Here is a 13,755-nt window from a genome sequence, read left to right on the forward strand (position 1 = left end):
TTCCTCATTGGTCGCAGTTCTCCCCCCCCCCTGCTTGCTCTCATCTTGTCGAATGACTGAATTTGCATGGGGTTTTTTACACTCTTTGTTGGGGGTTTTAACTATTTGGGACATGGGTTTTTTACACTCTTTATTGGGGTTTTTAACTATTTGGACTGTTCTTGTTTCTACATTAACCACTGAATAGATTCCTTTTACTTCTCCCTGAGTTTTGGTGGCACTCTCCTGTGAGGAAGCTGTGGGCATTACTGAGCCTTGATCATAAGGTGGCACATTTTTCTGACTGTCTGCTATCTTCCTGGCCTGTTCCCCAATAGCCCAAGCCAACAAACTTATATTTTGCATCGCAATGCTAGTTCTCTTTCACAATTGATTATTTTACGGTTTAACTGCGCTCGCTTCAGTCTTTCTACATTCTCATGTTGCTCTTTCAGTTATTCTAATTTGCAGAGAGACTGTGATGATTTATGGTCAATGATGTCACCTAAAGACACACGGTCGTCGCCTGCCTGTCTTGGTCACCTCATACTTTTAATGTCTCATAACATTGGTTGTATGAATTACTTCACAAGTCACAGTCATTTGTTCCTATAAAATTCTCCACTCACATAAACCAACACCATAAACCAACCATTTTACATCAAACTTTTGCATACATTTCGCATTTCCTCACCAGCCATTGTTGTTGATAAAAAAACTGATACTCGCCTGCAGTCGTCTTCAACCTTACTTTAATAGATTGAGGGCTCTGTTGACACCGTAAGGTTTACCACCCTCAATCAATTCAGGTTCTTGGTCCGAAACCAGGCGATTTTGGGGGTACCTCAAGTCCCCGGGACGCCTGTGACCCAGCTGACTCGAGAACGCCGCTCGGTCTTACCGTCGCCTCGTCAGGCAAACGGGAGGGTTTGCCACACCCCAGGAAACAAAGAAACACTTATTAGGCCATTAGGGACTCCAACCCTGTTTTCATAGGGACTCCAACCCTATATATTCCTTTTAGGGACTGAAACCCTTTTTCCTTTTAAACCATATATTTTACCTTTTAAACCAAACCAAAAAAGATAATAAAAAATTTTAAAAAATTGCTATTTAATTTAGCATCGACCAAACACCATTAGTTCATCACAATTTGGTATTATACAAATGTGCAGAAATTTTGTTTTAACAGGTATTCTGCTTTACCTTTAGTTGAGCCGGCTCGGATGAACTAACAGTATTTTAGAAGACGTGCTCCAAAAATCTATCTCTTCCCATCACGTCGGGAGGTCACCAATTGTTGTGGGCTGTAAACTTCTATCAACCACTATAGCCCAGCGTGTTCGTTTGATGGGAAGGAGATAGCAAGAACAACCATACCAAAATTATAGCAATAACAAAAAAGGCCTTTATTAAAACAGAGATATCTCTGGGGATCTCACATTCTAACATTTTACATCAGAGACCCAACAAGTGTTTGAGCATGCCGTCTTTATATATGATTTCTCCGCCCCCAAACGCTTAGATCTTCTTCTATACCTTACATGGTGTTGTTCTTCAAGCATACAATACTTCTCTTTCTTCTCTGCAATCCCAACATGGACATATGGTTCCTGTCTATGGACTGATAGACCGGCAAGAGGCCACCATTCATGAAGATGCTGTAAATTCATATTTCCCCAACGTCGGCACAATCAGGCCTACGCCTTCTGCTTTTTAGATCTCACTCTACAGTGTGGTCTGCTCACATCCTCTCCCTGGGGTTCACAGCTCGGACACATCTTAGACAGTGGTTACATTTTACTTCTACATTAAACAATGATTATACTTCACTTCTTTTAAACAGTGGTTACATTTCGCTTATGTATTATGTTAAAAGAATAAACAAAGCATGTTAATTGCTAAGCAAAAAACCCAAAATCACAACAATAGTTAAAATGAGCACAGCCAGGCCAAGTGTTTAATCAACTTTAAATAAATACTTCTAATGTCTTTTTTTAGGTTGTACAGACAAACAGCATTTTACAAAGTATACCTAACTTTTAGAAAAAACTGCAAGTTTTTGTGCTTTTATGTTGGCTATGTTGCTTCTGTGATGCTGAGCTCTAGCTATAAAAAGTTTGTGCTATTACCAGAAAAGAGAGCTATTGTTTGTATTTTATTCTTTAACCTTTATTTTTCTATTATTTACTTATGTTTTATTATTATTTATTATTACTAAATGTTGAGAGCACACAGCCTTGCACAAAATGTTTGCACTATTATTACTTGTACACGTGTTATCTAATTTTAGATTTCATCTATTGTTGAATAAACCTGCAAAATATTTGGAATTATTCTGGATTCATTACACAGTAAAAAACAAAACAAATTAACATGCTGTATTTGAATCTTAATTTATTGTGTTTCACATCGATATCAGGATATCCAACAATGTTAAAGTGTTGAAATGTAAATTAATTAGACCGGCAGCCTCCTTAAAAATAACACAAACCAGTGTGGTAGTGTTTTTTCCATGTACGGAATGAGGGAATATAAAAATAAGTAGGGATGCACCGAAAATTCGGCCACCGAAAATTTTCGGCCGAAATGGCTTAAATTTGCATTTTCGGTTTTCGGCCGAAATACTTTCATCACCGAAACAATGTGCTGTGATGACGCAAGCAAAAATCGCCACCTGCACGCGCTTATTTGGATAAAGCTAGCAAAAAAGTTTTCCAGTGATGGCGCCAAGGCAAAAGACATTACACCAAAAATTATGGAACTCGTTGCCTTAGACGATCAGCCGTTCTCTGTCGTAGGGATTTCGTAGGCTAATAGAGCACATTGAGCCCCGTTATGTTTTGCCGAGCAGACGACATTTCTCAGAAGTGTGTTTACCTGAGCTGTTTAATGTTGTTGCAACTCACGTCACGTTTTTATGAGAGAATTTATATTTATCTTTCAGGCCAGTCAGTTATAACTAAATTTAACTCGTATAAAATACATATATTTATCCTCTCAGATAAAAACGGTCTGCAAGCGAGTTTAATTTAATTAGTGGTCGGCCGTTGTCAGCGGTATCGCCGTTAACGGCCCACCACTAATTTTATTTTATAATATGCATTACTGTAATGTCAGTGCTAAATAAATATATACAAATCAAATTTTGTAGTTGATTTATTCTTTGAATAGCAATGCCTTGATTTTAGTGAGGTTAGCCATAAATCCAATGTTACTAATAATTGGCATAATAATAATAATAATAATAATAATAATAATAATCTTTATTTGTATAGCACCTTTCATACATACATGTAACTCAAAGTGCTTTATGTATTTCGGTGTTTCGGTTTTCGGCTTTCGGCCTTGGTTTCCTCATTTTCGGTTTTCGGTTTCGGCTAAGAATTTTCATTTCGGTGCATCCCTAAAAATAAGTCAGATCTTTCCCTTTTGTTCATAGCTTGCTTTGACAAGCTCTAAAAGCAGACAGCACTCAGTGGAGTTCTTTCTGACCCTACCGATACTTGTCCATCCTCAAAGCAAAGTTGGCATCTGTGGTGCTCTTTCTTGGCATGACACCCTGCTGCTCACAAATAGTTCCCTCTTGTCTAAGTCTAGCTTCTACAACTTTCTCCCAGATCTTCAATGTGTGGCTCATCAACTTAATTCCATTGTAGTTGTTACAACTCTGTACATCACCCTTGTTCTTAAAAATGGGTACCAGCACACCTCTCCTCCATTCCTCTGGCATTTTCTCACTCTCAACCATACCATTGAATAGTTGAGTCAAAGACCTCACTGCTATCTCTCCTAGAGATTTCCGTACCTCCACTGGTATGCCATCAGGTCCATCTGCCTTCCCTTCTTCATCCCCTCCAAAACTTTCCAAACTCTACTCTTTGTTCCATTTCATTCTCTTCATTCATTAGCTCCTCAAAGTACTCCTTCCATCTTCTCATCACACTCTCCTCACTTGTTAAAACATTACCATTTCTATCCTTAACAAGTCTAACCCTGCGCCTTTAACAGCTCCTCTATTAACTCTTTACCACATTTCTTCCTTCTTCAGTTTCCACCATTTGGTCTTCTCTGGTTTGACGTTTTTTTGTCATCATTCTACACACCACCATACGATGCTGTTTGGCCACGCTCTCTCCTGTCACAATCTTATAGTCTCCAATCTCTGTCGGGTTTCGTCTTCTACACAGAATGTAGTATACTTGTGTACTCCTCCCTCCACTCTCATAGGACACCCTATGTTCCTTTTTGTAAATAAGTGTTGACTACAGCCATTTCCATCCTTTTGGCAGAATCCACCACTATCTGTCCTTCCTGGTTCCTTTCCTTGACATCAAACCTACCCATTGCTTCCTCATCATCTGTTTCCTTCACCATGTCCATATATGTCTGTTACAATCACCACTCTCTCCTCACTGGGAATACTTTCACTTCATCTAGATCCTTCCAAAACTTCTCTTTTTCCTCTTCCTCACATCCAACCTGTGGAGCATAACCACTGGCAACATTCAATGTCAGACCTTCTACTTCTATCTTCAGACACATCACCCTATCTACACTTGTTTCACCTCTACTATGTTCTTTGCTAACTCCTCTTTCAAGACTAGTATGTGCACACAAATCAAGGCACCAGTATGAGTAATACTATTTCACTGCTTAACTTGATAAACAGCTATGTTTTCTGGTTATGTATACAAACATTTGTATGACTTTTAAATGGTCCCATGATGAGCTTATGTGCAGTCACTTTTGAAAGTTGTTCCACTTTAAGCAATCACAAAGCCTGGTCAGAAATGGATGGGTTTACTTTAGAAACTGAATAATGGGGCAAGAACTCTACAGCTGCAAGCCCTGTAAAAATGTCAAAAAGTCAAAACCATACACAGCTGCCAAAATCAGGCCCAATTCTGACCAATATGCCTTATATCTTCCTGGATGTCAAACAAAACTGTCTGACATTTGGGGTAATTGTGATTTCAGAATTGTTTTGCATTTTACGTTACAATGTTATGCATTCTAAATAGTGTTGCACGGTATACCGATACTAGAGTAGTATCGCGATACTTCGTCATTAAAAACGGTACTATACCCAGTTTGCTTAGTATCGGTGCTATAGGACTAAGTGCGTTTTTTTTTTTTTTTTTAAGAGCAGTATTTCCAAAGAGTGCCACACGGGGGCAGTGTGCGCATACAGCAGTGCAGCGCTTGCCTCCTCTCTGCAGAATAAGAAGAACCCGTGTACGATGGCTGATAATACAAGCAATATTGCGGACCGTCCTCAGCTTGTTGAAAAACTACACGCACGAAGCGAAATATGGAATTATTTGCATACATTTCAGACAGTCATGGCAACCCCGTGGACACATCAAAACCGGTCTGCAAACGGTGCTTTAAAGCTGTACCAACCAAAGGAGCCAATCGATTCTTTTTACATAAAATGCGCTTTCGTTTGACCCACCCAAGGTGCCGTAATGCACAGAACAGTTGGTAATGCTGAAATGGCAGCTAAAACAAACGCAGTGTGTTCGCAGCTCGTCTTAATTAAACAAGGAAAGCAGCAGAAGTGCTGTGTGGAAATACTTTGGATTCGAAGCAGATACAGATGGAAAACCGAAGGACATGAACAAGTCAGTTTGCAGGCGGTGCTGGTGCTTTCGGAACATTTCAACGAAGGGCGCTAAAGCCTGGTTTATACCTGACGCGCCGCGAGCAGCGCGGGGGTCCGCGCGGTGAAAATTATGTAATCGCGGTAGCCTCGCGCGCTGTCAATTCGCGAGGTCGTGCACCTCTAGAATTTTGTAACTTAGCGCGCGCCGCAGCGCAATGAACAGTCATGTTTGTAGGGTTCATACACCAACAAGGTGGAATTAAAACACTTGTACGTCACTTTCAAGGTCCATTTCAATATTTCCCAGCACGTTAAACTTTAGTTAAATATTTATACATATACTCGAAATTATTTGCTTTTTTATCACATTATTTAATGGTTGTTTATTTTCAAAACGCCCAATTTTAACGTCTTCACGTTCTCTCATGTTTCGTCCTGGAATTACAAGAGGCTCGTATTTGTTAACGTAATACAAGAGAACGGTTCAGTCAGACAGATATTTGTTTCAAGCATTTTCAAGCACGCGGACAAGGTGTGCGGACTCGCGCGCTACGGTCACTCGCGAAAGTTTAAACCTAGCTTAACACAACGAATCTGGCCAAACAACTGAAGGCACGCATATTTGTACAAAACATTTCAAGAGGTTGGTGATTATTCCCAATTCTAGTATTATAGCATACAAAATTATGTGTCCGATTATGGTATCCTAGCAAATGTCATATTCTTGGTTTAAGAGCCGTAAGTGCGACAGCATACAGGGAGAAAAAAAGAGTGATCGTACTACAATGGATCAATCATCTATGAATACTGAACTCTAATACTGAAGTTTTAGTTACATAAAGAGTTAAAGTTGTTTAAAGTATACTTAAAATACACTTTTTGCACTAGCCTTTTTTAACTTCTAAATGTGAATTCCAGAGTGCACTACTATTATTTATGTTAATTTATATTAATGTGCAATTATTTATTTTTCTGTTTTAATGTGGTAGGGACTACACCTTTTATTTATTTGACATTTGTGAAACAAAATACAATATTCATTTGTTTGTTTGTAAAAAATAAATAAAAAGCCTTTAAAACGGAAATGAGCACAGTATTTGACTTTGGTATCGAAAATCGTATCGAATTTCAATACTTTTTAAAGTATCGTATCGAAGTTGTAATTCTTAGTATCGTGACAACACTAATTCTAAATTGATTAAAAAGTGCACACGATGTCCCAGAATTACTATATAGCCTACAGGTTGCAGGTTAAAACAGAAACATTTGATTTTCTCTTTTCACAGATGCGGCAGTGGGCACTGGTTTAATGATGCTGTAACGATCTGCGCGAGACAGAACAGGGAGGCGGACACAAACGCTGAGGAGAGCGAGATTTATTCTAAGGAATTCCAAAGACGTGGTCAAGGTAACAGGCGCGGGTCAAAACGGGCAGGCAATCCGGACATGAATTACAAACACAACTAGGAGGACTCACGGACCAGGCAGGAACACGCGGAGATCATGGGGAAAACATCGAGACATGAAACGGAAAACTACGAACGTTAGCGATCACAAGGAACATGAATGCACAAAACAACCGATAACCAGACATGGGAAGTACAAGGACTATAAATACACAGGACTAGACTAGGACCAGGTGACAACACTGACAAGGGTGTGGAAGACAATGGGAAACCATAGAAACAGACAAGCTGGGCGGGACTAACCGGCAAGGAACTACAGACACGAGGAACAGGGAAACTGGAGTGACAGCTAGGAGAGGGGGCGTAGCCCTACGTGACAGATGCCTAAGAAGATCATTAAGAGAAACTGCCATAATGTTCAAAACCTGGAGTTATGGAATTTTCTTCCTTCTGGATGTGTCCTAATACGACATCTTTTTTGATAAAGTTAATGATAAACTGTTATGTAGTGACAGCTAACAGTGAGTGAACTGGGACTGAACACAAGTAGGGATGTCCCGATCCAGCTTTTTGAACTTCTGATCCGATACGATATTTATTTGCACTTCCGATCCGATATCTACCGATACCGGCCTATCCGAGCATGTATTAAAGTTTAAAGTTATTTAGCCAACTTACTTTGTTGTCAAACTCATGTTGAAAAGCGTTTTACTCTTGATAACAAGTAGCCAGCTGAATTAGGTGTGTTTGAATAATACACAATGGTTGGTAAGGAGAAACTGACCTGTTTATTTAGCAATTAATAAACTCAAAATAGACAAAATATTAAATAACAAACAGAAATAGCATCATTAAACAAAGGATTAAAAAGCCACAAGTGCAAATAATATTGTAAATTATATTAAAAAAGCAAAACTGTCACGTAGGGCTACGCCCCCTCTCCTAGCTGTCACTCTGGGTTCCCTCATGTCTGTGTTTCTTGCCTGTTCATCCCGACCTGCTCGTTTGTCTCTATGATTTCCTATTGTCTGCCACGCCCCTGTCGTCATTGTTATCACCTGGTCCTTGTCTAGTTCTGTGTATATTAGTCCCTGTATCTCGCAGGTCTAGTCATCGGTTGTTTTGTGCTTCATGTATTCTCAGTGTTGCGAATAACGCCGTTAAAAATAACGGCGTTAGGTAACGGCATCATTTTGTCAGTAACGGGATTATATAATTAATTACTTTTCCTGTCGTTACAACGCCGTTTACGTTACTGGTCATTAAAAGCGGTGCATTACTATATATTAATATACTAACAGTAATGCGAGCGGACCGCTGCCCAGACTAGTGAGGAGTAACAGATCTCGATAGGTCACAGTTCTTGGTGTAACACGTGTTTAACTTAACAAGTCAGTAAGCGATTGGCTAAGGCAGCGTTATGATAGCCAATCAGAGCCGGTGTTTTTACACGCGCACCGAAGCACGCGAGTGACACGACACAAATGGAGAAGAGGCCGAAATGGCGTCAGGTGCAAGCCGAAGAAAATTTAGCATTTTCAAGGCGATATAAACATTATTTAAGAAAATACTTGAAGTTCCTGAATGTCTACCAGACTGGGTATTTGATTTATTTAATTAAGAATAGAGGTTTTATTGTTAAGTTTACTTCTGTTGTGAACAAACCAGTTGTCTCAGGTTGAGAGAATTTAATTTAATTTCATAGATATAAATGCACTTTATATAGTGTAACTGTTTACTTTTGCTTTTTTTTCAAAGATTTGGGATTTTAAAGGATTTTATCCTGCACTGGTCTGTGGATGTGCAATAAATATCAAAAGTTAAACACCTTTCTGATCTACTCATTTCAACTGACTGTGAAAACTGCTTTTAAAAAAAAAACTTAATTAATTGGCATATAACCTTTTTTTAACTGTAACGCAAATAGTTACTTTCCCTGGTAACGAGTTACTTTTACTATAGAGTAATTCAGTTACTAAGTCATACTTTTTTGAACAAGTAGTGAGTAACTATAACTAATTACTTTTCTAAAGTAACGTTCCCAACACTGTGTATTCTCTGTTCACGTTCGGTGGCTCTTGTGTGTGTATTCGCGTTTCCCTGTTTGTTTCAGCCTGTTCCGTTTTCCCTGCCTGGTTTCTGTGAGTACTCCTTGTGTTACAATGTCGTTGCTTGTTCAATGTTCGGACTCCCTCAATGATTTGACTCGTGCTATCCTCTTCGACCCTGATTTTGGAATTTCCCTTAATAAATCTCGCTCTCCTCAGCGTTTGTGTCCGCCTCCCTGTTCTGCCTCGCGCAGAACGTTACAAAAACACACAACCTGAGTGGAAAATAGTCTATTAACATTAACATCCATCAGTGCTCTTGAATAAGTGTAAACCAAAGCTTAAAAAAATCCGTGCACATATCGTAAACTAATTAAAAGCAAAATGCTTTTTACTCCACATTTTGCTGCTCCAGCCCCATCTATACAATCCCTTCAATTCAAACGTTTCTGCCAGTGTTAGTTGTGTAGGACCTTTCTTTTTGTCTTCGGTTTTCTTTAGAAACTCATGTTGTTTATGGTGGTATTTCGCTAAATGCTTGATTAGATTGGTTGTATTAAAAGTTCTTACAGCTTTACCACCACGCTTGACTTTGCTGTGGCATATGTTGCATTCTACCTCTTCGTCTTTGTCGTCCTTTAAGGTAAAATAATCCCACACAACTGACATGTTTACCGATAACTTCAAATTTACACGGCGGTCCTAATGGTTAGGAGATGCCGCGGAGCTAAATTGGGGAGACGCTTTGCTCGTGTGCTGAAGGTGTGCTGGAAAATGCGGACCGGATTTTACTCACACTGGCAAAACCACAGCAAAAACTGGAATGGATTATCTAAATGGGTGCGCTGGAAAACCCGGATCGGACTTTAAAAAACTGGATCGGGAGTCTGGATCGGCATTTTCTCGTGCCTGCCGATCCGATACCGATACGCATTTTTTGTTAATATCGGCGGCCGATCCGATCCAAATATCGGATCGGGACAACCCTAAACACAAGTGCACAGTGATAAAAGTGATGTGATCGTTTCATATAGCTAGGTGCAATTCTTAAAATAATTTCAGCACCCTTACCATCTTACTGTTACTGTTGAAAATGCCTTAAACAACGTGTGTAAGCCCTTTTATGATCTGTAACGATTATTGAAGTATTAGATTCTGTGATTGGCCCTTGTGCTTTGTATTAGCCAATTAAAAGTTCTCGTTGTAGAAGCATATTCAGTGTAGCTAAATTTGTCAAGTTGTTGATTTTCCACTGGGTGTGTAAATGAAACAAAGAAACATTTTTCCCAAGCAATCCTAATCTGAATCTTTTAATTGGCACGTGCTGCTACAGTCCATACTACACAATAAACTGAGAATGATATAAGATAACTAGTGCTGTTAGTTCACATTATTGTTTATATTTTAGAATCCCATTTATTATAAATCTTTTCAACTTCGAGAACATTGTAAAAATTCATAGTAACCATCTTTTTGTGTTTTTTATATTTTTTTAGAGTCAGTTCAGTTGTCATGATTGTTGAAGTTCAACTGTCAAAATAAAGAGATTGAAAGTATGCATTATGGCTGAGCTTTTATTATTGCTTTTATTGTTTTGGTTAATGTTTTTACATTGTTTTAAATGTTGTTTGTTAATTTATGTAAGTACACCATTCTTTTATCTGCTGAAATAAAAGGTAACTGTAAAATGTTCATGTAAGCTGGAATTTAATGACCAAAATAACCACAAAAATATTTGTTTACAGAAATGTATTGTAATATTGGTAGTTTTAACAGAAACTTAAGATGTTAATACATCCCAAGCACCGTAAATTAATAGCAGGGTTCGTACGGTCATGAAAAACCTGGAAAAGTTATGGAATTTGAAAATAGCAATTTCCAGGCCTGGATAAGTTTTGGAAAAACTAAAAATACTCAAATGTTTTGGAAAAGTCATGGAAATTTGCTTGACACAATAAATATATGTCGATAACCGGAAGAAAAAATAAACATATATAATATAGCCATGTTTTTTCTTTGTGCGGACCACTAACGTAACTTCACAGGTTAGTTCGCTACGTTAGCGTTGGACTCCAAGCGGAGCTGTATTGTACTTTGATGACGTGTAAATCAGCGTAATGCTGGTAAATGCCGATTCAACTATGGCTGCTTCAGTTGGACAAATACAAGCTATGGCTTGAGAAAGACAAGGACACGGGGCATGCAAAATGTGCACTGTGTGGTTAACCAACTGGTTAACGTTGGGGTTAGAGACTGAAAAGTCCGACGCAAAGCAGTTTTCGTCGCGAACCTAGATTTAGACACGCCTTGATCGTAAACACAGAAAAGAAAAAAACTAACAATGTTCTCGTGCGTACAGCGTGAGAAAGAGCGACCGCGTTGCCGAGATGGGCTGCGTTGGAGGCTGTGCTGCTTCAGCTTATCGTACACAACACTACACAACACTCCACTACACTCCACAACACTCCACAGTGCTGCCACTGCACCTCCACGCACCGCGCGAAATTAAGAAAAGTCGGTCGTAACTCCGTCCGTCGTTAACCAGACCCGTCGGTAAAGGCGCATTCACACCCTACGGTAATTACGGATACGGACCCTTTCGTCCGGTTCCGGAGGTCGTTTCATCCGTCAGTGGGTCCGTTGCGGGAACTCACCGGCTTTTAGCCCGGATACGGCTTATAGCTACAACATTTTCCATTAAAAAAAACTTAGATGCGGCTTATATTGATATTGAAAATACGGTAAATGTTTATTTTTTCAATTAAACCATGTGTCTTTTCATTAATTGATGATATACTGTGGAATTTTAGCCTGGATTTTTTCTTATTTTTCGTGTCTACACATATGTTTAGAGAATGTACAGTCATTGAAATTTGTCTGAAAGTCATGGAAAAGTCATGGAAATTAGTTGTCAAAAAAGTGTATGAACCCTGTAATAGGAAAGAATAGCATATTTATTGGACCATTGGATGTTAAATTAAACACATAACTTTTGAAACTACTTTTATATAGGGTTAAAAATATATAATTTTACATTATTTTTGTGTATTTAAAAAGCAGAATTCAATTATTTTAATGTTGAAATCTCATTGATAAACAGTACATTGTAAGAGTTTGTGCGTTGATCAACCAACATTTAACAGTTATCCACTGTAAGTTTATAGGATATGAACATATATTCACAGATTACCTCTGTACTTTGACAAGTTCATTTGTAGATCGTTTAAATAATACCATGAAGTAACCTAATTATGCTGTTATTTTAACATTCTAGCTGTGTTTTCTTACAACGAAAATTTGTAATTTTACTCAAATTTGGCTGTGAAATTACAAAGAATAAATACAGGGAAAATCTGTAATTTTACGGTAATTCATTGTTGAATTGTGTGGTATTTTACTGTAATTTTATGGTAACTGTTTGGCAACTTTTTCTGCCGGACATGTTACCGTTTTTTTACGTCTTTTTTTTTTTTACAGTGTAACTCCAGTTACTTTTTTGAACAAGTAGTGAGTAACTATAATTAATAACTTTTTTTAAAGTAACGTTCCCAACACTGCTATCCTTTATAGCAACCCAACGGCACTTTTAAGAACCACTCATCTGTCTGTCTATCTATCCATCCATCCATCCATCATCTATCTGTCTGCCTGTCTTGCTGTTTATCTGTCTGTTTGTCTTCAGTGTCTGTGTGTATCTGTTGTCTCTGTATATCTATCCATCCATCCATCCATCCAGGGATGGATCTAGAAAAATATTTATGGGGTGGCGAGAGGGTGGCAGGGATTTTTGAGGGGTGGCAACATATGGCAGATGTATACATACTGAATTTAATCAGTTATCACAGTTTAATAAGAAATAGTATGTACGAGAGAAAAAGCAAACAGTTTTTGACTATGTCAAAGTGGCAGCATTGTAGGCAGCATTTGTACAAGAAACTATGTAAATAAAAAACGTACCCAAGAAAATATGTATCTATGTAGTAAGGTGTGCATAAATACATTGGAAATAAAAGGGTCATTACACTCAAACAAGGTACTGAACATCGCTTTTATTGTTTACTCAGAACACACATTCTCCCCAATTGTCCCTTGATAGCTTGAACAGATTTATATACAAAAGAAGAGACATTAAAACAAAAAAACATCAGAACAAGTACAATAACAACAACACTATAAGAGCTGAATACGGCGATTTCCATGTTGCTCAGCAAAATGCTTCACAAATTTATCTAGGTCTAATGCTTTTGTGCGTTTTGATCAGTGATGTCAGTAACGCGTTATTTAGTAACGCGTTACTCTAATCTTACCACTTTTTTCGGTAACGAGTAATATAATGCGCTACTATTTCCAGTCCAGTAATCAGATTAAAGTTACTTATCCAAATAACTGCGTTACTATTTTTATTTTCCCTAGTAAAATATATAGGCCTATATTTTTGCTTTCTTCTTGGCTCATTTTTACTTTTGCGTCTGACCGTAGCGCTCGATTCCGCACTGCGCGCGACCATGTGAGAGCGCGAGCGCGTTTTACAAGCCATTTTTTGCAGTGTCCTCCCGTAACGATGTGTGGTAGTATAAAGAAACACCCCTCAAAACAGGGGAAGGAACATTTACCTGAAGAATTTTAATGTTGCTTTGTGTTTCAGGTTTGAAAAGTGCTGGAATTTTGACTAACGTCGCCTACTTTAAAATGCTTGAAATTGTAATGGTATTTC

Source organism: Brachyhypopomus gauderio, unplaced genomic scaffold (assembly GCF_052324685.1).
Source record: "Brachyhypopomus gauderio isolate BG-103 unplaced genomic scaffold, BGAUD_0.2 sc43, whole genome shotgun sequence".
Taxonomy (NCBI): domain Eukaryota; kingdom Metazoa; phylum Chordata; class Actinopteri; order Gymnotiformes; family Hypopomidae; genus Brachyhypopomus; species Brachyhypopomus gauderio.